Source organism: Ranitomeya imitator, chromosome 2 (assembly GCF_032444005.1).
Source record: "Ranitomeya imitator isolate aRanImi1 chromosome 2, aRanImi1.pri, whole genome shotgun sequence".
In the NCBI taxonomy this organism is placed as follows: domain Eukaryota; kingdom Metazoa; phylum Chordata; class Amphibia; order Anura; family Dendrobatidae; genus Ranitomeya; species Ranitomeya imitator.
This window is the reverse complement of record NC_091283.1, coordinates 81364287-81391997: the sequence shown is the minus strand read 5'-3', so window position 1 is coordinate 81391997 and position 27711 is coordinate 81364287. Positions and strand designations below refer to the sequence as shown.

The 27711-nt window shown below is 42.6% G+C and overlaps 1 protein-coding gene across 1 annotated transcript in view; it reads left to right on the top strand.

Moving 5' to 3' along the window:
• Positions 1-6033: 6033 nt before the first annotated feature.
• The window catches only part of FGF13 (fibroblast growth factor 13), a 614209-nt gene continuing 592531 nt past the window's right edge, over positions 6034-27711 (top strand). The window contains exon 1 of the mRNA XM_069747014.1: positions 6034-6209. The gene's annotated coding sequence lies outside the window, so the exon portion shown is untranslated. The remainder of the gene's footprint in view (positions 6210-27711) is intronic.

Here is a 27711-nt window from a genome sequence, read left to right as displayed (position 1 = left end):
TCTACTAGACCCACACTACAAGGAGAGCCTTGCATCGCTCCTTCCTGAGGCAGAGAGCTCTACTAAAATGGTGTTATAGCAGAAGGTCATTGTGGAAAATATGTTGGAAAAATTCCCATCAGACAATGATATCATCAAGACCAAGCTTACTTACTCAATCAAGGAGAGGCGATGGAGACAAACATCAGAGAAAGGGGTACCCTGACAAAGACCTGGGCCAATTTCATGACGCCAGCCCAGTATCCAGTCCTTGATAACAGATTATTTTTTGGCAAGGATGGAAATGTTTTTAAAGATAGTCAAGCAATAACTGGCTGACAAAACCAGCATTCTCTCTAATTTCACTGCGACCTTCAGCTTTTGGGTCTCAAAGCTAAACACCTGGCATGTGTTATCCCTGCCGCTAGCGTCTTGCCTGAGTGGGTTTCTAATGTCATCACGGGGTCAACAGAAAGTGCTGACAGGAACACTATTATTAAAATGAACAAAGCATGGATTAGCCCCCACTTTTCCACAAAACCAGATGACAACAGCACATAAAGTGTTTTTAATCTTCAATATTTGAATGAAGCCTGACAGTTGGTGCCTTCAAGGGTCTATGGATGACTGTATTACCCTCCTTATCATTTTTCCATGGCTTAGCACTTTGTTCAGACCCTTTATCATTGTAGGAGCACATGTTGTGAATTCTGCTCTTGGGTTCCCTCCGGTGGTTGTAAGTGGGAATGCAGTTGTCTTTGAGTCGCAGTCCTGGCCAGGTGTATCTAATGATTACAATTCTGACTGGGATATTTAGGTGTGCAGGATCCTTTAGCCCTTGCCAGTTGTCAATGTTCCTTGTGAAATGATGGATCACTTTCTGGCTTCTCCTGCTTGCTGCCAAAGTCAGCCAAGATAAGTGTTTGGTTTTTTATATCTGTGGCTCACTGCTGTGTGCTTGTTTCAGTTTTATTCCTGCTCTGATTGTAGGATTCACTGGAGTTGCAGATTTACGCTCCTGCATCTATTAGTTAGATGTAGGAAGTTTTTGTATTTTCTGCTGTGGATGTTTTTGAAGGGTTTTAATACTGACCGCACAGAACTCTGTCCTATCCTGTTCTATCTAGCTAGTGTGGCCTCCTGTGCTAAATCCTGTTTTTCTGCCTATGTATGTTTTTTTCTCTCCGACTCACCGCCAATATTTGTGGGGGGCTGTCTATCCTTTGGGGATTTTCTCTGAGGCAAGATAGTATTCCTATTTCCATCTTTAAGGGTATTTAGTCCTCCGGCTGTGACGAGGTGTCTAGGTGTGTTAGGTACACTCCACGGCTACTTCTAGTTGCGGTGTTAAGTTCAGGTTTGCGGTCAGTATAGTGGCCACCTTCTCCAGTGAAAGTTCTCATGCAGCTCCAAGGTCACCGGATCATAACAGTACATCAATTACACTTTAAAAATATTGTAATGAGGCCCTCCATTTGTTGCCTAACAAGGGTCTATGGATGCACCTGCTTATAATTTGTTCCTGGCTTTGCACTTTGTTCAGAGCCTTTATGAGTGTCGGAGTACCACAACTACAGTTTGTGCACAATATTTGAATGAGGTACTACAGATGGTGCCCTCAAGGGTGTATGGATAACCCTGCTTGTAATTTTTGGCAGGCTTTACACTGTTCAGAACTTTTATGAATGTACAGTAGGAGTACCACAACTATACTTTGTTCACAATATTTGAATGAGGTACTACATTTGATGCCTTCAAGGGTGTGTGGATGACACTGCTTGTAATTTTTGGCACACTTTGCATTTAGTGCATAGCCTCTATGAGTCTAGATGTACCACTAAGTGTTTATGGGACCCTCCTTTATGTCTAATACAGGATGTATCTGAGTCCTTCTTCCATCACGTTTTTGCTAGTTTTTGAATCCTTCATAAATTACACTGAAATTTCCAATTTTTTAAGAAAAATGTCAATTTTGATTTACTTAAATTATTATTTTTTTAAGTCCTTTTAAAAATTTGCCTTATATACAAGCCATTATACAGGAAATAATGTTTCTTAACATATTTCTTCCTGTAAACTCCAATTTCTTGTTGATTTTGAATGTTTTATTGTCAGCCCTTAAAGTGGAGTAAAAGTGTGACACCATTATTCAGAACAGCGATTTGTGAGTCAGAGATGCTTCCAGGGGTGTTCCCCATGCTGTTCTCCTTCCAACCAGTACATTTTTCCATCCCTTTCAATGTGTTCACTGCCCCCATACCTCCTTGTAGGGTCTGATGAAAAAATGCTCGGATTTCCCATTATACTCCTTACTCAAAATCAGCACCGAGCATTAGGAATTGTTTGGTTCGAGTAACGAGCATCCAAGAATTTTAGTGCTCACCCATCTCTAGTGTGTTTTTTTAGGCCCCACATAAAAGCCTTCAGGAAAAAAAATCACAAAAACTGCACAGTTCAGCAGTGTCTTTAGATTCATGGAGGCTGCAGATTTCATGAAATTGCATCCACTTTGCTTGGACAGTTACACACAGCAGAAATTCTATGCAAAAACGAAGCAGAAAAAATGAAGCATTTACACCAGGGGTGTGAAACTGCATTCCTCGAGGGCTGCAAACAGGTCATGTTTTTAGGATTTCCTTGCATTGCACAGGTGATAATTTAATCACCTGCAGAGAATGATTCCAGCACCTTGTGCAATGCTAAGGAAATCTTGAAAACACGCATGGTTTGAGGCCCTCGAGGAATGCAGTTTGACACCCCTGATTTACAGTATATGTTAACACTGTCTACAGTGTAAATGTCTAAGAAAATTGAATGTCATTTCATGAAATTTCTGCCATCGGGGCATATAAAGATGCTGCTGAACAGTGCAGTTTTGGTGCATTTTTATATATACAGTATATAGGCCTCTTCTGAAAAAAGCATGAGAAAAGCATAAGAAAAAAAAATAGCTATTGCATTTTTAAGCACAGAACCAAAGCTTTTCTTCGTTATAAAAAAAAACGTTAAAAACGCTGCTTCATATCTACATAAAAAAAAGCATCAAATAAGGGGGAAAACGCATAAAAAATGCAGGAAAGGTGCAATAATCAGATATGATTGCTATGGCTTCGTGTGGTATGGACACCTGCAGAAAACGTGTTGGAAAAAAGCAGTAGAAAAAAACACAACATTTATGCTATGTGTGAATATGGCCTCAGCATTACATTTTTAATTAATTTTTTATGGGTTTAATACAGAAAAAATATAAATCACTCCATTTTTATGCCATTTGTCAATCCACATAAATAATTTAATCACTGTGTTGAGCGTGTCATTATGATTACAGGGACATTAAATATGTCCTTGCTATTTGCTCATTTGTGATGATTATTATTTTTTAGTAGCTTTATAGGAAGAAACAAAATCTCTTTAATGTTCTGAATTAAACCATACTTACTGCAACACCTAATTCCCTGACGCCCTTGATCTCCTATAATAAAAGTAAAATAATAAAGCAACAATATACCATACCTGTCCGTCATTGTGTCCCACGCTGCAATCCATATCTGGGGGCTAAATAGTTTTCATCCTGGATGGTGCCAAGATACGACTGTCCCGGCTGAAAACCACTGGTGAATGAGCTGCTGATTGCACAGCATCATTCACCAGCGGTGACATTATCGAGGTCGGGCTGAATTGCGGTGACCACAGGACTGTGGGATAAAGCCGGTGATGATTATTTTACTTTTATTGTAGGATATCTAGGGCGTCGGGGAATTAGGTGTTGCAGTAAGTATGATTTAATTTAGAACATTAAAGGAGTCTGTGTAATTTTTTCAAATAAAGGACTTTATTATGGCCGTGTCTTTATTTAAAGGGAACCTGTCACCTGAATTTGGCGGGACCGGTTTACTGAAAACTCCGCCCATATGATCGAAAACCGGTCCCGCCAAATCCAGGTGACAGGTTCCCTTTAACATTGCAACTATAGGATTAGTAATGGATGGGTGTCTTCTAGACGCCTCTCCATTACTAAGGCGTTGGCTTGATGTCACCTGAAAGGTGACATCAACCCCACAAATATTACCCCACTTACCACCGCTTAAGGGCAGTTGGGAAGAGCCAAAGTGCCAGAAAAGGCGCATCTAATAGATGTGCCTTTTCTGGGCAGCTGTGGGCTACTGTTTTTAGGCTGGGGTGCTATAACAATGGCCCCTTACCAGCCTGAGAATAGCAGCCCCCAGCTGTGAGCAAGTCTGGTTGTCATAAATGTGGGGAATCCCATGCCGCTTTTTTAAATTATTTAAATAAATAAAAAACAGCATAGGGACCCCTCTATTCTTGATGACCAACCTTGCAGAAGCTGACTGCTGTAGGTTGCAGCCACCAGCTGTGAGTTTTGTCTGGTTGGTTCAATAAAATAGGGGGGAACCCACGTGAGGTTTTTCATTCATTTATTTTTGAACGATTGCAGCCGGTGGCTGTGGAATACCCGATCATCCGCACCTACTGTCACTGTTATTAGCAGCAGGTGTCGGATGATTGGGGTAAGAGTCCCAAAAGCCCCCGCCTGCTGTCATTCGGACTTTAATATAATGCTCATCATTCTCTTCTGCTCGCTGGCAGAGCAGGGGAGAATGATGAGAGCAGGCTTCACCACCTGCCGCCGGGGAACAGTACTTACTGTAGTCCTGTCCGTGTGGTACTAATGCGGCACATGGGTGGCACACAGTTGCCACACGTGTGCCACACGCAGTACACACACGGACACACGGATATCTCCGGTACCTTTTTTCCCGTACCGGAAATAAACACACGTGTGAAACCGGCCTTAATTGCAGAATCAAAGCTTTCCTGTACTATAAAAAATACTTAAACATGCAGCTTTACATCTGCACCAAAAACGCATCAAATAAGGAAGAATAAGGCATAAAAATGCAGCAGAAATTCAATAATCAGAAAAGACTGTTACTGCATAGTTTGGTGTGGACACCTACAGAAAACAAAAGAGGTTTACGCTATGAGTGACCACGGCTCATCTTATAATAAGAAGCTGAGAAAGCTTAGACCGCGATTCATCAAAACTTGTATGCCACTTTTGAAGAAGTGAGCACTGGAGTGAGGTGCGTCGAATTCATTGAGACTTACATTTTTGTCATAGTTTACAATACTTTGCTATAAATGATGAATTTTTTGGTGCCACAGTAGCACACACACACACACACACTTTATTTTCTCTTTGTCCACCAAGAAAAGAAATACAAATAGATCATAACATTGTACCAATAAAAATGTCAGCTCTTAGAGCAACAAAACAAGCCCTGATAAAACTTTACAGACTAAAAAAAAAAAAAGTTACATCTCTTGGAAGGTGAGAAGTAAAACACAAAAGTGAAGAAGGGCCCATTGGAACTCCGCATAAACCTTAAGTCGGACCTTGGTGCAGGAGTCAAGAAATGGTCAAAAAGGGTAAACTGGAAGCATAATTTTCCTGTGCGCCCTCGCAGTATAGATATCTATGTCTGCAGAGTTACTAGCTGCACATCGAAGAGGGGATTAAGTGTTGACCAGCACATTCTAACTGGTATTGTGGGTTCCATGATCTGGCCACTCGTAAACAAGCAGAGACAGCGCATGTCAGTGCGTTATGCATTACATCACCAGGGGGTAAGGTTACTTTACAGCAGGCTCAGCCTCAATCCAGAACCAATGGCTCGGCTCCATATCTTCTGACTGTGGAACCCAAGCCAAGGTAGCAGAGATCCATCAAATGCCTTCTTGAGCCTCTCTGAGGGCGCACACGGGAAGGGTGCAGTCATCGTCCAACACTGTAGAGCAGAAATACAAGCAAACACGACGTATTATATACACACATAACACTACATAAATATGAAAAACCTTGTATTTTATTCGTGTTTCTTTAACCTGGTGAAGCCTTAGTCTTGTAAGATGATCTCCACACAGCTGTCTTCTGCACTTAGTTAGAGCAACTTGGAAAGAAAAAGGCCAGTCAGAGGAATTCAGTTTCCCTAAAAATAGAACCAATATACAGCCTGTGACTTGCCACTTTTCACATTACTCTGGGGTGAACTGTGTTCAGCTGATGACCCCGGTAATTGCTCTTGACATTTATCCCTTATTTAATCAACTTATTTTTGTGGACAATATTAATAACAAGGATTGGATCCATTGTGCATTACTGGCTACATTGGGTATTCTGCTTGGAAACACCGACGGATCATAGCCAGGTAGGTCCACATGTTTATTTGTGTGCCAACTTAATTTTTCACTGTTTACATCATTTCTATGACCTATCTATCATCTATCTATCTATCTATCTATCTATCTATCCATCTATGAAGAAAAATGTGAACAGCATAAAAAATTACCCCTAATGTCATGCAGAGCTTTCTCAACTAGCAGTCCAATGGTTTCCAATAATAGAGTAAAAAAAGGAAAACAGCAAAAAAAGTATGAAAAAAAGTGGACTTTATTGCCCAAATGGCGTGGCAACGTTTTAGATGTGATATTTTTTCAAGGCTTGGGCACTAAAGTCTACTTTTTTTCATACTTTTTTGTGCTGTTTTCCTTTTTTAACTCTATCTTTCTATCTATGTATGTATCTATCTATCTATCTATTTATCATATATCTGTCTATTATCTATCTATCTATCTATCTATTTATCATCTGTCTGTCTTATCTATCGATAATCTATCTATCTACTATCTATCTACTTATCATCTATCTATTGTCTATCTATCAATCTATCTATCTATCTTTCTATCTATCAATTATCTATCTATGTTTCTATCTATCTACAGAGTGGGCCATTTATATGGATACACCTGGGTGGGCCATGAATATGGATACACCTAAATAAAATGGGAATGGTTGGTGATATCAACTTCCTGTTTGTGGCACACTAGTATATGGGAGGGGCAAAACTTTTCAAGATGGGTGGTGGCCATGGCGGCCATTTTGAAGTTGGCCATTTTGGATCCAACTTTATAAATGGCCCACCCAGGTGTATCCATATAAATGGCCCACCCTGCATTATCTCCTGTATCTACTGTCATCTATCTATCTATCTATCTATCTATCTATCTATCTAATGTTTATCTCTTACTTAGTGATTATTGAATTACTTTGTATTACACAGTTAATGGCTTGGCTTTGGCTGTTCTCAGGTCTATTATCTCTTCTTTTTCGGGTTTGCCGCTACGATTTTACACTCATAGTACAGTAAATAGAGAACAAATAACCAAGCTAAATGTAATACAACTTCATGCTAAGTTGTATATTGAGCTTAAATTGTTAAGGGAATCATGCTCAGGAACATACAGAACAGCAGTTTACACTGTGTGCAGATTAGGCAAGTTGTTTTTTGGATCACATGATACTTTTTATACATGTTGTCCTACTCCAAGCTATTCAGGCTTGAGAGCCAACTACCAATTAAGTAAATCAGGTGATGTGCATCTCTGTAATGAGGAGGGGTGTTGTCTGACACCACAAACCCTATATAAGGTGTGCTTAATTATTAGGCAACTTTCTTTCCTTTGGCAAAATGGGTCAGAAGAGAGATTTGACGGGCTCTGAAAAGTCCAAAATTGTGAAATGTCTTGCAGACGGATGCAGCAGGGTTGAAATTGCCAAACTTTTGAAGCGTGATCACCGAACAATCAAGCGTTTCATGGCAAATAGTCAACAGGGTCGCAAGAAGCGTGTTGGGCAAAAAGGCGCAAAATAACTGCCCATGAATTGAAGAAAATTAAGCGTGAAGCTGCCAAGATGCCATTTGCCACCAGTTTTGCCATATTTCAGAGCTGCAACGTTACTGGGGTAACAAAAAGCACAAGGTGTGCAATACTCAGGGACATGGCCAAGGTAAGGAAGGCTGAAAAACGACCATCTTTGAACAAGAAACATAAGATAAAACGTCAAGACTGGGCCAAGAAATATCTTAAGACTGACTTTTCAAAGGTTTTATGGACTGATGAAATGAGAGTGACTCTTGATGGGCCAGATGGATGGGCCAGAGGCTGGATCAGTAAAGGGCAGAGAGCTCCACTCCGACTCAGATGCCAGCAAGGTGGAGGTGAGGTACTGGTATGGGCTGGTATCATCAAAGATGAACTTGTGGGACCTTTTCAGGTTGAGGATGGAGTGAAGCTCAACTCCCAGACCTACTGCCAGTTTCTGGAAGACAACTTCTTCAAGCAGTGGTACAGGAAGAAATTGGTATCATTCAAGAAAAACATGATTTTCATGCAGGACAATGCTCCATCACATGCCTCCAACTACTCCACAGTGTGGCTGGCCAGTAAAGGTCTCAAAGAAGAAAAAATAATGACATGGCCCCCTTGTTCACCTGATCTGAACTCCATAGAGAACCTGTGGTCCCTCATAAAATGTGAGATCTACAGGGAGGGAAAACAGTACACCTCTCGGAACAGTGTCTAGGAGGCTCTGGTGGTTGCTGCACGCAATGTTCATCGTAAACAGATCAAGCAACTGACAGAATCTATGGTTGGAACGCTGTTGAGTGTCATCATAAAGAAAGGTGGCTATATTTGGTTTTTATTAAGTTGCCTAATAATTCTGCACAGTAATAGTTACCTGCACAAACAGATATCCTCCTAAGATAGCCAAATCTAAAAAAAAAAACCCACTCCAACTTCCAAAAATATTAAGCTTTGATATTTATGAGTCTTTTGGGTTGATTGAGAACATAGTTGTTGATCAATAATAAAAATAATCCTCCAAAATACAACTTGCCTAATAATTCTGCACACGGTGTATTTACTGACCTATGTTCACATAGCAGAGTAAAGGGACACAATGCCTTGATATAAATCACTGTACGCACTGATGAAAACATCTGGAATAAAGCATAACTTGGACTGCACATCCAAATATTCTACACTGATATAATGCGGTTAAGCAAAGTGAACATGAGATTCTTAGTTAACATTTTGATCAAAATGGATAAGCGCACTGCCACAACACAATTAGTCTCTATAGTAGGTTCATGTTATATTTGGTAAAGTACTGCATGGTGACCATCGCTGCTGCACCAGAGTACCAGCAGGAGTAGACACCCATGTGACCAACAGTACCCATACTTCACAGCAAAGCCCCCAAGGCCCTGGTTCACAGCACTCCATAGCAGAGCAAAGCAGCAAAAATGGCTGTCACATAGCACCAACAGGAAGAGAACTGGTCTAAATCTTACCATCCATGTGGTCTTTTACAACAAACTGAGAACAAATAGTTCTATTAATTATGCTGATTTAATTGTGATAATATTAACCAGTGGCCATGGGTGGCTTCTGTAAAGATGTGACTGAGGCTGCATAAAGGCCCTGTAGGCAAGGTGGGCTTAATACCACAATAGCAAAAAATGGAGGTCATCCCACCATGGTCCTCTTGGCTCCTGCCTACTGATGGGCTCTAATTCACCAGATGAAATGGATAGAGAATTAAAACAAGGAGATCTATGACTGAACGTTCACAGGTGATAAATATACAAGGCGCTCCCCTCCTGTCTCTGCCACTGGTTCATTGTGGTAATTGGTGCCTGCACAGTTTTGTTACTATCTAATAAAAGAAGACGTGTAGATTGGTGTTGCCATAGGCAGCCATCGGCATTTTTCTTTGGTAACCTTAGAGTTTATGAACATCCAGCTCAACATCCACAAAATGACCACTGTAAATAGATCTGCATGGGTTGCAGGTACTTTCAGCGATTCATGTGCCAGCTGCAAGCGTCATGGGATTAAAAACACTTCTATTAGTTTGCGTCTGATAAGATTGTTAGCTTGCAGCCCTTAACATTTCACAGGAATATCAAGCAACACCTGCAATCTGTTTCCGGGAACATATTCAACCTGCCTTGTCTGCACATGGACTGAAATGTTCATGGCTCTGTTTGAAACTGAAGAGTAATAAGCAGTGGTGTAACTAGAGTCTGATGGGCACCGATGCAAAATTTGACCCTGGGCCCATGTTCATCAGATGTATGGGCTCTTGTAGCGTACCAGATCCTGTGAAATCATACATGTTCGACCTCTCATGTAACAATGTCCCCCTTTCTGTAATAATGTCCTCCATCCTGTGCCACTTTCCATAATAATGTTACCCATTGCGGGTCCATTCCAGGTATAATGTCCCCAAATCTGTGCCCCTTTCAGTATTAATGTTCCCCATTCTGGTATAATGTCTCCATCCTGGGCCCCTTCCTGGTAAAATGAACCCCTTTTCTGGTATAAAGTCCCCCATCCTGGACCTCTTTCAGTAATATATGTCCCCTTCCTGGTATAATGCGCCTCATCCTGGGCCCCATCCAGTAATATATGTCCCCATCCTTGTATAATGTGATTCATGCTTAACCTCTTTCAGTAATACATGCCCCTTATCCTGGCATAACGTGCCCCATCCTGGGCTTCTTGTATTAATGAGGTCCATGTATATTAAAACAAATAGATGATTCTACTCAACATTCCCTGCTCCCATGTTGTGGATCATCCTCTTCCATAGCTATTGCAGAAGCCGGCAGCTAGCTTCAGCATGTGACAGATGGTTCATGACGTCATTGCCGTATACCACCAGTGACTTGCTCTGATTGGTCATCCTTATGTTTATAGTCCTTTTACTAGGCACTGCTCCTAATAGCCAGTTTCCTACTCCACACTGGTGAGGGGCAAATACCCAGAAACAGCTGTCTGTGGATGGATACCATTTTTTGGCATAGGTGGTTTTCCTTTTTGGATGCTGCCCTTCTCGTGGTTGTTCCTTCCCGGTGAAAGACCTGGCTATTTATTGCTTGCGTTGAGAAACACGTGATGGTGTCTCCGTGGCTTTTCTACATGCATCTGCATATTTCCCATAAGGGATGGGGGCAGTGTTCTGGATCACTGCGTTGAGAAATACAGTTAGGTCATATATATTTGGACAGAGACAACATTTTTCTAATTTTGGGTATAGACATTACCACAATGAATTTTAAACAAAACAATTCAGATGCAGTTGAAGTTCAGACTTTCAGCTTTCATTTGAGGGTATCCACATTAAAATTGGATGAAGGGTTTAGGAGTTTAAGCTCCTTAACATGTGCCACCCTGTTTTTAAAGGGACCAAAAGTAATTGGACAATTGACTGCAAGGCTATTTCATGGACAGGTGTGGGCAATCCCTTCGTTATGTCATTCTCAATTAAGCAGATAAAAGGCCTGGAGTTGATTTGAGGTGTGGTGCTTGCATTTGGAAGGTTTTGCTGTGAAGTAAACATGCGGTCAAAGGAGCTCTCCATGCAGGTGAAACAAGCCTTCCTTAAGCTGTGAAAACAGAAAAAAAACCATCCAAGAAATTGCTACAATATTAGGAGTGGCAAAATCTACAGTTTGGTACATCCTGAGAATAAAGAAAGCACTGGTGAACTCATCAATGCAAAAAACCTGGGCTCCCACGGAAGACAACAATGGTGTATGATCGCAGAATAATCTCCATGGTGAAGAGAAACCCCTTCACAGCAGCCAACCAAGTGAACAACACTCTCCAGGAGGTCGGCGTATCAATATCCAAATCTACCATAAAGAGAAGACTGCATGAAAGTAAATACAGAGGGTTCACTGCACGGTGCAAGCCACTCATAAGCATCAAGAATAAAAAGGCTAGACTGGACTTTGCTAAAAAAACATCTAAAAAACCAGCACAGTTCTGGAAGAACATTCTTTGGACAGATGAAACCAAGATCAATCTCTACTAGAATGATGGAAAGATAAAAGTATGGCAAAGGCGTGGTACAGCTCATGATCCAAAGCATACCACATCATCTGTAAAACACGGCGGAGGCAGTGTGATGGCTTGGGCATTCATGGCTGCCAGTGGCACTGGGTCACTAGTGTTTATTGATGATGTGACACAGGACAGAAGCAGCCGAATGAATTCTGAGGTATTCAGAGCCGCCATACTGTGTGCTCAGATCCAGCCAAATGCAGCCAAACTGATTCATCGTCGTTTCATACTACAGATGGACAATGACCCAAATCATAAAGCCAAAGCAACCCAGGAGTTTATTAAAGCAAAGAAGTGGAATATTCTTGAATGGCCAAGTCAGTCACCTGATCTCAACCCATTTAAGCATGCATTTCACTTGTTAAAGACTAAACTTCAGACAGAAAGGCCCACAAACAAACAGCAACTGAAAACCACAGCAGTGAAGGCCTGGCAGAGCATCAAAAAGGAGGAAACACAGCGTCTGGTGATGTCCATGAGTTCAAGACTTCAGGCAGTCATTGCCAACAAAGGGTTTTCAACCAAGCACTAAAAATTAACATTTTCTTTAAAATTATTGAATCTGTCCAATTACTTTTGGTCCCTTAAAAAACAGGGTGGCACATGTTAAGGAGCTGAAACTCCTAAACCCTTTATCCAATATTAATGTGGATACCCTCAAATGAAAGCTGAAAGTCTGAACTTCAACTGCATCGGAATTGTTTTGTTTAAAATTAATTGTGATAATATCTATAACCAAAATTAGAAAAATGTTATCTCTGTCCAAATATACATGGACCTAACTGTACGTGATGGTGTCTCCGCGGTGTTGGATGTTTTGATCTCCCTGAGGACATTCATCCTTATGTTTATTGCTCTGATTGGTCGGTAGCATGTGTTGCAGTCCAGGGAGCTGGCGGGTCTATGCTCTGCAATATGTGCGTCCTCAGACAGACATCAAGGTGAAATAGTTGCTGGCGTTGGCGGGCACCCTTCCCGCATGGCCCGGTGACAGTTGCACTGTCTACAACTGTGATCGTTATGTCCCTGATAATAAGGCTGCCCTTAGGGTCTATGGGGCCAATACTATATGGAGGCATACAAAACATTCTCTATAGAACTCCATATTTAATCAGATTTTACATGTTCAGAGGAATGTTTCCCTTTGGACAGAGTCTAACATACCCCATAAAGCACTGTTGTGCGGGGAGGCTGTATAGGATCCTGCAAAGGAGCCACTCGGGCCCCATGTAGTGCTGTAGTTTGTGAGTGCAGATAAAAGGGAATTTGTCACCAGGCTTGCTGTAGTTTTGATAAAAATACATTTTTTTGTGAGCAGGAGATCTCACTAGAGGACTAGTAAACCTGAGCCATGTAGTCCTCAATATTCATGAGCTTTGTAAAACCCCCTCCCCTCAACACTGATTGGCAGCGTTCTGCCTATGCACAGTGTCCACAGAAAGCTGCCAATCAGTGGTGGTGTTGGAGTTATACAGGGCTCAGCCTTCAGAGAATGTGTACATCTGCAGTGGAGAAAGTGGTAACTTTTACAAAACACATAAAATAGCTTTTGAAATTTGCCTAATCATTTAAAGAGACTGCCCACTTAATAAATTGCAAAACTTACCCTCCTCTTGCTTTATAAATCAATTATTTAACCAATAGACTAAAATGGCATTAATTGTTTTGGAGAAACATGCCACCTTTTCGTGACACTTTCTCCTTTTTTTATGTTTGCAATTTTTTTTTTCATTGCGGGGTGTGTAGAGGGGTAAAGGGACTAAAATACTGTGGCAAAACAAAATATAAAATGCATACAAGGAGTTATTGACATTTTTAGTTTTTGGGTTGTAATTCTTCTTCAAAACACAACTCTGGGTAAGGTTTTTTTTTAATTCTGTATCTTTTACGAAGGGCGTCATAGACATTGCACGAAATTCATGGCATTTATTACAAGCCAAAAAGCTAAAATAAGCGTGTGAAGGAGCCCTGAGGCCAGCTGCATGCGTTGTGGATATAAATGACTTTTGTCTCCTTTTTCCTGTTATGTGACGTGTCATTTTTATTTTACTTTCATACTCAGTTTCTTTTTTCCTTTTTTTGCCTACATGGAGTGATATGGGTGAGAAAATAAAGGAAATCCGTGTCTGTTTTTCGCATTTTTTTGCCATAAAGGATTATAGAAAACACATTGTAAAATTTGCTCCACTTTCTGTCACAATTATTTTTACATCTCAGACACATTTTTTTTTCAACAGGGGCGGTTTTTAACTAATTTATTTTTTTCCTGCTTATTTATTTTCTTGTTTGTCATTTATTTTGGATCTCTTATAAGTTCATAAAATAGCTTTTGGGGGGGAGCATTTACATTTTTAAATAACTACATAGTTACATAGGTTGAAAAAGACTTACCGTAGGTCCACCAAGTTCAACTTTTCTCTGCCAGTTGTTTTATTTTTCTCATTTATCATATAAACAAGCCCCAGTTACAGGGGAAATTCATAATTCCACCTTCATAGCAGGCATCAAAGACAGAATATCAAAATGTCAAATGCATATTGCATCTTCAGAGAGGAAGAGAACTATACAGTGGGGGAAATAAGTATTTGATCCCTTGCTGATTTCGTATGTTTGCCCACTGAGAAAGACATGAACAGTCTATAATTTTAAGGGAAGGTTAGTTTTAACTTTGAGAGAAAGAATATCAAAAATTACATCCAGAAAATCACATTGCATAAATTATATAAATGTATTTGCATTTTGCAGTGAGGAATAAGTTTTTGATCCATCTAACAAACAAGACGTAATACTTGCTGGAAAAAGCCTTGTTGGCAAGCATAGCAGTCAGACATTTTTTGTAGTTGATGATGAGGTTTGCGCACATGTCAGGAGGAATTTTGGTCCACTCCTCTTTGCAGATCTTCTCTAAATCATTAAGATTTTGAGGCTGTTGCTTGGCATCTTAGAGCTTCAACTCCCTCCATAAGTTTTCTATGGGATTAAGGTCTGGAGACTGGCTAGGCCACTCACCATGACCTTAAGGTGCTTCTTTTTGAGCCACTCCTTTGTTGCCTTGGCTGTATGTTTTGGATCATTGTCTTGCCAGAAGATTCAGCCATGACCCATTTTTAATGTCCTGGCACAGGGAAGGAGGTTGTCACTCTAGGATTTTGTGGTACATGGCTCCATCCATTGTCCCATTGATGTGGTGAAGTAGTCCTGTGGCCTTAGCAGAGAAACACCCTGAAAAAATAGTGTTTCCACCTCCATGCTTGACAGTGGGGATGGTGTTCTTTGGGTCATAGGCTGCATTTCTCTTCCTCCAAACACTGCGAGATGAGTTAATGCCAGAGACCTCAATTTTTGTCTCATCTGACCAAATCACCTTCTCCCAATCACTCACAGGTAGTGTTGAGCATTCCGATACCGCAAGTATCGGGTATCGGCCGATACTTGCGGTATCGGAATTCCGATACCGAGATCCGATACTTTTGTGGTATCGGGTATCGGTATCGGTTCCATAGGGATGTGTAAAATAAAGAATTAAAATAAAAAATATTGATATATTCACCTCTCCGGCGGCCCCTGGACATCACACTGGTAACCAGCAGGCTTCTTTGTTTAAAATGAGCGCCTTTAGGACCTGCGAATGACGTCGCGGCTTCTGATTGGTCGCGTGCCGCTCATGTGACCGCCACGCGACCAATCAGAAGCCGCGACGTCATTCTCATTCACTAAACTCCTAATTCTAGGAATTAAGGACCTGCGAATGACGTCGCGGCTTCTGATTGGTTGCGTGGCGGTCACATGAGCGACACGCGACCAATCAGAAGCCGCGACGTCATTCGCAGGTCCTAAAGACGCTTATTTTAAACAAAGAAGCCTGCCGGTTACCAGCGTGATGTCCAGGGGCCGCCGGAGAGGTGAATATATCAATATTTTTTATTTTAATTCTTTATTTTACACATCCCTATGGATCCCAGGGCCTGAAGGAGAGTTTCCTCTCCTTCAGACCCTGGGAACCATCAGAATACCTTCCGATACTTGGTGTCTCATTGACTTGTATTGGTATCGGATATCGGTATCGGCGATATCCGATATTTTTCGGGTATCGGCCGATACTATCCGATACCGATACTTTCAAGTATCGGACGGTATCGCTCAACACTACTCACAGGTGATCATTGGCAAACTTCAGATGGGCCTGCACATTTGCCTTCTTGAGCAGAGGGACCTTGTGGGCACTGCAGGATTTTAAACCTTTAATGTGTTACCAATGGTTTTCTTGGTGACTGTGGTCCCAGCTGCCTTGAGATCATTAACAAGTTCCCCATGTAGTTTTCAGGCTGATCTCTCACCTTCGTCATGGTCAAGGATACCCCACAAGCTGAGATTTTGCATGGTGCTCCAGATCCATTTCGATTGACAGTCATTTTGTATTTCTTCCATTTTCTTGCTATTGCACCAACAATTGTCTCCTTGTCACCCAGAGTCTTACTTACGATTTTATAGCCCATTACAGCTTTGTGCAGGCCTATGATCTTGTCCCTGACATTCTTAGCTCTTTCGTCTTGCCCGTGTTGTAGAGGTTAGAGTCTAACTGATTAATAAGAGTCTGTTGACAGGAGTCTTTTATAAAGGTGGCAATGTAAGACAGCTGTCTTTAATGCAGGTAACGAGTTGATTAGGAGCATCTAACTGGTCTGTAGGAGCCAGAACTATTAATGGTTAGTAAGGGATCAAATACTTATTTCTCACTGCAAAATGCAAATACATTAATATAATTTATACAATGTGATTTTCTGAATTTTATTTTTGATATTCTATCTCTCAATGTTAAAATTAACCTACAACCTAAATTATAGACTGTTCATGTCTTTGTCAGTGGGCAAACTTACAAAATCAGCAAGGGATCAAATACTTATTTTCCCCACTGTAACTCCAGTGCCACCTATAGGAAGCAGCAATCCTAAACATCAATGTCGACTAGTGTTGAGCATTCCGATACCGCAAGTATCGAGTATCGGCCGATATTTGCGGTATCGGAATTCCGATACCGAGTTCCGATATTTTTGTGATATCGGGAATCGGTATCGGGATTAAGATTAATATGTATTGATATACTTACCCTCTGACGCGCCCTGGTCGTCACCGCTGCAACCGCCTTGCCTTCGTTCCGAAGAATGACCACTCAGCGACCAATCACAAGCCGCGACGTCATTGAAGGCCCTTTACGCGCTCATTCTTCGGAACGAAGGCAAGGCGGTTGCAGCGGTGACGACCAGGGCGCGTCAGAGGGTAAGTATATCAATATTTTTTATTTTTATTCCTTATTTTACACATGAATATGGATCCCAGGGCCTGAAGGAGAGTTTCCTCTCCTTCAGACCCTGGGATCCATTACAGGACACCTTCCGATATTTGTGTCCCATTGACTTGTATTGGTATCGGATATCAGTATCGGCGATATCCGATATTTTTCGGATATCGGCCGATACCATCTGATACCGATACTTTCAAATATCGGACGGTATCGCTCAACACTAGAGTTGAGCGACCTTGACCTTTTTAGAGTCGAGCCGGGTTTCGCGAAACCCGACTATCTCAAAAGTCGGGTCGAGTGAAATCGGCCGATTATGACGTAAAGTCGGGATCGACCGAAACACGAAACCCAATGCAAGTCAATGGGGCAGCATAGTCGGCAGTGAGTCGGGGCCAGGAAAACACCTAGAGTGCCCATTTTAATGTCAAAACCATCCATTCTTCTTAATGAAGCTTGTCAAGCGTAATTTACCTTATAATAATTGGAAGACATTTGAAATTGGGGGTCATTTGGCTAAAGTTGTGGTGGGTAGGGCTGGTTCAAGTAATTAGTGGGCCCAGGAAATCTGGACCAAGTCACGGCAGTGGAGCAGGGAGAGGTAAGTATTTCAACTTTGCAAGTGCTGTGAACCTGAGCAAGCAGGGGGGGCCCACTCGTTGGCATTGGCACTGGCACAGGGCCCCTCAAAGTACAGCGGTGTGTTTGCACGGCGGGGGCGCCTCCCACCGGCAGCAACACTTTTGCGTACCATGAGAGGCCCTGTGCCAGTGACGTCGCCAACTAGTATTCCTCCCCCCACCTGATGAAGGAACCTGCACTTTCATCTGCACCTTCCTGTTTGTCCCCGTGTAAGGTGGTGTGGTATGCGGGAAGGGGGACCTGACTTTCAGCAGGGTCACAATCTTGCAGTGTAGCGTGCACGGGAAATGTTGCGTTATGGGTCAATGTACCAGCAGACTCATCTATCACTGGCTGGGCAATGGGCAGGATGAGGAGGAAACACAGATATAGGCCCAAAGAATAAAGTGGGCTAAATGCAGTTCAAAATTGGTAACACAGGACTAATCAGGGGGCATTGCAGTGGAGGACAACTGGAATGAGAGGCTGACACAGAGAGTAGGCCCAAATCAGTAAGTCGAAATGCAGTTCAAAATTGGCAACAGTAGTAAACAGGCGGCACAGCTTTGTTCAGTGGAGAAGAACAGCAAGGAGTGGCAGACACCGATAGTAGGCCCCAACCTAACTAGTAGGCCAAATGCAGTCTAACATTAACAACTACTTAACGAGCGCCTGAAAACAGAATTTCAGGACAGGAAACCAGGAGAACAGCAAGGAGCGGCAGACACCGATAGTAGGCCCCAAACCAACTAGTACGCCAAATGCAGTTGTTCCGTTTAACCACAATTTAATGAGAGCCTGAAGATAGAAGTTCAGGAAAGGCAACCTGGAGAACACCTTGGAGTGGAACACACCATCTCTCTACACCCCATACCCAATTTGTAGGTCTAATGCAGCGTAGTTTCCAACAACTACTAAACGAGAGCATGATGATCGAAGCATTGGCGAGGAAACCTGGGGAACACCTTGGAGTGGAACACACCATCTCTCTACAGTGGAACACACCATCTCTCTACACCCCATACCCAATTTGTAGGCCTAATGCAGCGTAGTTTCCAACAACTACTAAACGAGAGCCGGAAGATCGAAGCAATGGAGAGGAAACCTGGGGAACACCTTGGAGTGTAACACACCATCTCTCTACACCCCATACCCAATTTGTAGGCCTAATGCAGCGTAGTTTCCAACAACTACTAAACGAGAGCCGGAAGATCGAAGCAATGGAGAGGAAACCTGGGGAACACCTTGGAGTGTAACACACCCTCTCTCTACACCCCATACCCAATTTGTAGGCCTAATGCAGCGTAGTTTCCAACAACTACTAAACGAGAGCCGGAAGATCTGAAGACACAAAAGAGAATGGTAAAACCAAAAACACTCAGTTTGAAAAAATGTTTGCAGTAATCCGCAAGTGCTAGTAAAAGATGTAAATAACAGGGTATTTGGTTGATACGTTTTTTGCAAAAAATGTATACTAAGCTGCTCTACCAATCTTCACGGTATACCCATATCAGAGCAGTCCTAACTAATGTATGCAATCCCTATCTGATGTATTTAATAACCTGATCATCTGTATATTACCTGTGTGAACAGGGTTCAGAGAGGAAAAATCCATGTGTGCATACAGGGCAGAACAGCTTTTGTGCAGCTAGCCCAAGAGGAGTGGTGGAACTCCCCAGTCTTGTAGACACAAGAGAACAATCATGGAAACAGGAACACATGGGCTACTTGCACAGTGAACAAGTCTGTAAGAACATGTTCACACACCACCAAGAAACCTGAAGACACAAAAGAGAATGGTAAAACCAAAAACACTCAGTTTGAAAAAATGTTTGCAGTAATCCGCAAGTGCTAGTAAAAGATGTAAATAACAGGGTATTTGGTTGATACGTTTTTTGCAAAAAATGTATACTAAGCTGCTCTACCAATCTTCACGGTATACCCATATCAGAGCAGTCCTAACTAATGTATGCAATCCCTATCTGATGTATTTAAAAACCTGATCATCTGTATATTACCTGTGTGAACAGGGTTCAGAGAGGAAAAATCCATGTGTGCATACAGGGCAGAACAGCTTTTGTGCAGCTAGCCCAAGAGGAGTGGTGGAACTCCCCAGTCTTGTAGACACAAGAGAACAATCATGGAAACAGGAACACATGGGCTACTTGCACAGTGAACAAGTCTGTAAGAACATGTTCACACACCACCAAGAAACCTGAAGACACAAAAGAGAATGGTAAAACCAAAAACACTCAGTTTGAAAAAATGTTTGCAGTAATCCGCAAGTGCTAGTAAAAGATGTAAATAACAGGGTATTTGGTTGATACGTTTTTTGCAAAAAATGTATACTAAGCTGCTCTACCAATCTTCACGGTATACCCATATCAGAGCAGTCCTAACTAATGTATGCAATCCCTATCTGATGTATTTAAAAACCTGATCATCTGTATATTACCTGTGTGAACAGGGTTCAGAGAGGAAAAATCCATGTGTGCATACAGGGCAGAACAGCTTTTGTGCAGCTAGCCCAAGAGGAGTGGTGGAACTCCCCAGTCTTGTAGACACAAGAGAACAATCATGGAAACAGGAACACATGGGCTACTTGCACAGTGAACAAGTCTGTAAGAACATGTTCACACACCACCAAGAAACCTGAAGACACAAAAGAGAATGGTAAAACCAAAAACACTCAGTTTGAAAAAATGTTTGCAGTAATCCGCAAGTGCTAGTAAAAGATGTAAATAACAGGGTATTTGGTTGATACGTTTTTTGCAAAAAATGTATACTAAGCTGCTCTACCAATCTTCATGGTATACCCATATCAGAGCAGTCCTAACTAATGTATGCAATCCCTATCTGATGTATTTAAAAACCTGATCATCTGTATATTACCTGTGTGAACAGGGTTCAGAGAGGAAAAATCCATGTGTGCATACAGGGCAGAACAGCTTTTGTGCAGCTAGCCCAAGAGGAGTGGTGGAACTCCCCAGTCTTGTAGACACAAGAGAACAATCATGGAAACAGGAACACATGGGCTACTTGCACAGTGAACAAGTCTGTAAGAACATGTTCACACACCACCAAGAAACCTGAAGACACAAAAGAGAATGGTAAAACCAAAAACACTCAGTTTGAAAAAATGTTTGCAGTAATCCGCAAGTGCTAGTAAAAGATGTAAATAACAGGGTATTTGGTTGATACGTTTTTTGCAAAAAATGTATACTAAGCTGCTCTACCAATCTTCACGGTATACCCATATCAGAGCAGTCCTAACTAATGTATGCAATCCCTATCTGATGTATTTAAAAACCTGATCATCTGTATATTACCTGTGTGAACAGGGTTCAGAGAGGAAAAATCCATGTGTGCATACAGGGCAGAACAGCTTTTGTGCAGCTAGCCCAAGAGGAGTGGTGGAACTCCCCAGTCTTGTAGACACAAGAGAACAATCATGGAAACAGGAACACATTGGCTACTTGCACAGTGAACAAGTCTGTAAGAACATGTTCACACACCACCAAGAAACCTGAAGACACAAAAGAGAATGGTAAAACCAAAAACACTCAGTTTGAAAAAATGTTTGCAGTAATCCGCAAGTGCTAGTAAAAGATGTAAATAACAGGGTATTTGGTTGATACGTTTTTTGCAAAAAATGTATACTAAGCTGCTCTACCAATCTTCACGGTATACCCATATCAGAGCAGTCCTAACTAATGTATGCAATCCCTATCTGATGTATTTAAAAACCTGATCATCTGTATATTACCTGTGTGAACAGGGTTCAGAGAGGAAAAATCCATGTGTGCATACAGGGCAGAACAGCTTTTGTGCAGCTAGCCCAAGAGGAGTGGTGGAACTCCCCAGTCTTGTAGACACAAGAGAACAATCATGGAAACAGGAACACATGGGCTACTTGCACAGTGAACAAGTCTGTAAGAACATGTTCACACACCACCAAGAAACCTGAAGACACAAAAGAGAATGGTAAAACCAAAAACACTCAGTTTGAAAAAATGTTTGCAGTAATCCGCAAGTGCTAGTAAAAGATGTAAATAACAGGGTATTTGGTTGATACGTTTTTTGCAAAAAATGTATACTAAGCTGCTCTACCAATCTTCATGGTATACCCATATCAGAGCAGTCCTAACTAATGTATGCAATCCCTATCTGATGTATTTAAAAACCTGATCATCTGTATATTACCTGTGTGAACAGGGTTCAGAGAGGAAAAATCCATGTGTGCATACAGGGCAGAACAGCTTTTGTGCAGCTAGCCCAAGAGGAGTGGTGGAACTCCCCAGTCTTGTAGACACAAGAGAACAATCATGGAAACAGGAACACATGGGCTACTTGCACAGTGAACAAGTCTGTAAGAACATGTTCACACACCACCAAGAAACCTGAAGACACAAAAGAGAATGGTAAAACCAAAAACACTCAGTTTGAAAAAATGTTTGCAGTAATCTGCAAGTGCTAGTAAAAGATGTAAATAACAGGGTATTTGGTTGATACGTTTTTTGCAAAAAATGTATACTAAGCTGCTCTACCAATCTTCACGGTATACCCATATCAGAGCAGTCCTAACTAATGTATGCAATCCCTATCTGATGTATTTAAAAACCTGATCATCTGTATATTACCTGTGTGAACAGGGTTCAGAGAGGAAAAATCCATGTGTGCATACAGGGCAGAACAGCTTTTGTGCAGCTAGCCCAAGAGGAGTGGTGGAACTCCCCAGTCTTGTAGACACAAGAGAACAATCATGGAAACAGGAACACATGGGCTACTTGCACAGTGAACAAGTCTGTAAGAACATGTTCACACACCACCAAGAAACCTGAAGACACATGGATTTTTCCTCTCTGAACCCTGTTCACACAGGTAATATACAGATGATCAGGTTTTTAAATACATCAGATAGGGATTGCATACATTAGTTAGGACTGCTCTGATATGGGTATACCGTGAAGATTGGTAGAGCAGCTTAGTATACATTTTTTGCAAAAAACGTATCAACCAAATACCCTGTTATTTACATCTTTTACTAGCACTTGCGGATTACTGCAAACATTTTTTCAAACTGAGTGTTTTTGGTTTTACCATTCTCTTTTGTGTCTTCAGGTTTCTTGGTGGTGTGTGAACATGTTCTTACAGACTTGTTCACTGTGCAAGTAGCCCATGTGTTCCTGTTTCCATGATTGTTCTCTTGTGTCTACAAGACTGGGGAGTTCCACCACTCCTCTTGGGCTAGCTGCACAAAAGCTGTTCTGCCCTGTATGCACACATGGATTTTTCCTCTCTGAACCCTGTTCACACAGGTAATATACAGATGATCAGGTTTTTAAATACATCAGATAGGGATTGCATACATTAGTTAGGACTGCTCTGATATGGGTATACCGTGAAGATTGGTAGAGCAGCTTAGTATACATTTTTTGCAAAAAACGTATCAACCAAATACCCTGTTATTTACATCTTTTACTAGCACTTGCGGATTACTGCAAACATTTTTTCAAACTGAGTGTTTTTGGTTTTACCATTCTCTTTTGTGTCTTCAGGTTTCTTGGTGGTGTGTGAACATGTTCTTACAGACTTGTTCACTGTGCAAGTAGCCCATGTGTTCCTGTTTCCATGAGAGCCGGAAGATCGAATCAATGGAGAGGAAACCTGGGGAACACCTTGGAGTGTAACACACCATCTCTCTACACCCCATACCCAATTTGTAGGCCTAATGCAGCGTAGTTTCCAACAACTACTAAACGAGAGCATGATGATCGAAGCATTGGCGAGGAAACCTGGGGAACACCTTGGAGTGGAACACACCATCTCTTTACAGTGGAACACACCATCTCTCTACACCCCATACCCAATTTGTAGGCCTAATGCAGCGTAGTTTCCAACAACTACTAAACGAGAGCCGGAAGATCGAAGCTCAGGAAAGGCAACCTGGAGAACACCTTGGAGTGGAACACACCATCTCTCTACACCCCATACCCAATTTGTAGGCCCAATGCAGCGTAGTTTCCAACAACTACTAAACGAGAGCCGGAAGATCGAAGCAATGGAGAGGAAACCTGGGGAACACCTTGGAGTGTAACACACCATCTCTCTACACCCCATACCCAATTTGTAGGCCTAATGCAGCGTAGTTTCCAACAACTACTAAACGAGAGCCGGAAGATCGAAGCTCAGGAAAGGCAACCTGGGGAACACCTTGGAGTGTAACAAACCCTCTCTCTACACCACGGAAGGGCTGATTCTTAGGAAGGAAGGCTGTCGGAAAGAAGCAGGGCGCGTCTGAGGGTGATTATATTCTTATTAGGTATATACTCACCCTCGGACGCGCCCTGCTTCTTTATTTGTAATGAATGTTTATTTGCAATGTGGTTTTGACTTACTCTATTTTTTTGGTAAATAATGATTTTATTATTTTCATTGTTTTGCATCTTCTTGGCAATAATATAAAGAAGACGCGACAGGACAACACTCGGTGGATGCCATATCTGTGTTTAAAATTGAAAAAACCTTTCAGTTAACTACTTGCAGGAGAAAGTTATTGTAGCTGGTGGCCATTTTTAGTACTGTACCAGATTTTTGTTGTATGTGTTTGTTTTTAATGTTAAAATGTCTGCATTTGATATCTCTACAGTATTTTCTTTTTTATAAGCAAAATACTTATTTTTATATTTTCTGATGTTGGTTCCAGGGGTACTCGGGCAGCAGTGGTGTGGTCAGTGGAGGCCTAGTGGAAGGAGTGACCGCAGACAGGCATCGAAGGCCTAAAATAATAACACATGGCTGTAGGCAATTTTAAATTGGTTCCAGGGGTACACGGGCAGCAGTGGTGTGGTCAGTGGAGGCCTAGTGGAAGGAGTAACCGCAGACAGGCATCGAAGGCCTAAAATAATAACACATGGCTGTAGGCAATTTTAAATTGGTTCCAGGGGTACACGGGCAGCAGTGGTGTGGTCAGTGGAGGCCTAGTGGAAGGAGTGACCGCAGACAGGCATCGAAGGCCTAAAATAATAACACATGGCTGTAGGCAATTTTAAATTGGTTACAGGGGTACACGGGCAGCAGTGGTGTGGTCAGTGGAGGCCTAGTGGAAGGAGTGACCGCAGACAGGCATCGAAGGCCTAAAATAATAACATATGGCTGTAGGCAATTTTAAATTGGTTCCAGGGGTACACGGGCAGCAGTGGTGTGGTCAGTGGAGGCCTAGTGGAAGGAGTGACCACAGACAGGCATCGAAGGCCTAAAATAATAACACATGGCTGTAGGCAATTTTAAATTGGTTACAGGGGTACACGGGCAGCAGTGGTGTGGTCAGTGGAGGCCTAGTGGAAGGAGTGACCGCAGACAGGCATCGAAGGCCTAAAATAATAACACATGGCTGTAGGCAATTTTAAATTGGTTCCAGGGGTACACGGGCAGCAGTGGTGTGGTCAGTGGAGGCCTAGTGGAAGGAGTCACCGCAGACAGGCATCGAAGGCCTAAAATAATAACACATGGCTGTAGGCAATTTTAAATTGGTTACAGGGGTACACGGGCAGCAGTGGTGTGGTCAGTGGAGGCCTAGTGGAAGGAGTCACCGCAGACAGGCATCGAAGGCCTAAAATAATAACACATGGCTGTAGGCAATTTTAAATTGGTTCCAGGGGTACACGGGCAGCAGTGGTGTGGTCAGTGGAGGCCTAGTGGAAGGAGTAACCGCAGACAGGCATCGAAGGCCTAAAATAATAACACATGGCTGTAGGCAATTTTAAATTGGTTACAGGGGTACACGGGCAGCAGTGGTGTGGTCAGTTGAGGCCTAGTGGAAGGAGTGACCGCAGACAGGCATCGAAGGCCTAAAATAATAACACATGGCTGTAGGCAATTTTAAATTGGTTACAGGGGTACACGGGCAGCAGTGGTGTGGTCAGTGGAGGCCTAGTGGAAGGAGTGACCACAGACAGGCATCGAAGGCCTAACATAACAAAAATGTCAATACAATGGTATTGTCAGTGGCAGGCATTGAAGGATGTCAGCGCATAGACTAAACATTGGTGGAGCTGTGAGATAATTTTGCAAGTGGTAGAGCACTGTTTGAGCTGGGGTGGGGGGAAACTGTCTTGTGGCCGGCGGTACAGGCCCAGGGCCCCTCATATTACAATGGTGTGTCTGACGTTGGGTGCGCACCACCAGCGCCAGAGACACTTTATTGTACTAGGAGGGACCCAGTGGCAGTGCCGTCGACCAAAAGCGGGCTCACCCACCTCTTCAGACAAACTGCACTCTCACGGGTGCTGTCGCCAAGTGTCGATACCACGGCCCCGTGTGGGGAGTTTGGCCATTTAGTGAGGTGTAAACATGTCGTATGCTGGACAATCAGGTGCAGAAAATTACGAGATTGGAAAAGGCATTCAGAATAGTCCACAGGCAAGACCTTTTCATAGGAAAGCTAGGTGTCAGCCGGGCAAGGTGGGGCAAAAGATTTCAAAATCCAGTTGTGGTTCATTTTAATGAAGGTTAGATCATCTACATTTTGGGTAGCCAGACGAGTCCTTTTTTCTGTTAGTATTGAACCTGCAGCACTGAATACTCTTTCTGATAGGACACTAGCTGCCGGGCAAGCAAGCTCCTGCAATGCATATTCTGCCAATTCTGGCCAGGTGTCTAATTTTGATGCCCAGTAATCAAATGGGAATGACGGTTGAGGGAGAACATCGATAAGGGATGAAAAATAGTTTGTAACCATACTGGACAAATGTTGTCTCCTGTCACTTTGAATTGATGCTGCAGTACCTGTCCTGTCTGCGGTCATAGCAAAATCACTCCACAACCTGGTCAGAAAACCCCTCTGGCCAATGCCACTTCTGATTTCTGCCCCTCTAACACCTCTGGTCTGCTGGCCCCTGCAGCTCGTGTGAGAACGATCACGGGCGCTGTGTGCAGGGAATGCCAGAAGCAAACGGTCAACAAGAGTTGATTGTTTGGTTGCTAATATTAGTTCCAAGTTCTCATGTGGCATTATTTTTTGCAATTTGCCTTTATAGCGAGGATCAAGGAGGCAGGCCAACCAGTAATCGTCATCATTCATCATTTTAGTTATGCGTGTGTCCCTTTTGAGGATACGTAAGGCATAATCCGCCATGTGGGCCAAAGTTCCAGTTCTCAAATCTGCGGTTGTGCTTGGTTGAGGGGCTGTTTCAGGCAAATCCACGTCACTTGTGTCCCTCAAAAAACCAGAACCCGGCCTTGCCGCGCCACCAATTTCCAGTGGCCCCGGAAAAGCTTCCTCATTAAAAATATAATCATCCCCATCATCCTCCTCGTCCTCCTCCTCCTCTTCGCCCGATACCTCGTCCTGTACACTGCCCTGGCCAGACAATGGCTGACTGTCATCAAGGCTTTCCTCTTCCTCAGCTGCAGACGCCTGATCCTTTATGTGCGTCAAACTTTGCATCAGCAGACGCATTAGGGGGATGCTCATGCTTATTATGGCGTTGTCTGCACTAACCAGCCGTGTGCATTCCTCAAAACACTGAAGGACTTGGCACATGTCTTGAATCTTCGACCACTGCACACCTGACAACTCCATGTCTGCCATCCTACTGCCTGCCCGTGTATGTGTATCCTCCCACAAAAACATAACAGCCCGCCTCTGTTCACACAGTCTCTGAAGCATGTGCAGTGTTGAGTTGCACCTTGTTGCAACGTCTATGATTAGGCGATGCTGGGGAAGGTTCAAAGAACGCTGATAGGTCTGCATACGGCTGGAGTGTACGGGCGAACGGCGGATATGTGAGCAAAGTCCACGCACTTTGAGGAGCAGGTCGGATAACCCCGGATAACTTTTCAGGAAGCACTGCACCACCAGGTTTAAGGTGTGAGCCAGGCAAGGAATGTGTTTCAGTTGGGAAAGGGAGATGGCAGCCATGAAATTCCTTCCGTTATCACTCACTACCTTGCCTGCCTCAAGATCTACAGTGCCCAGCCACGACTGCGTTTCTTTCTGCAAGAACTCGGACAGAACTTCCGCGGTGTGTCTG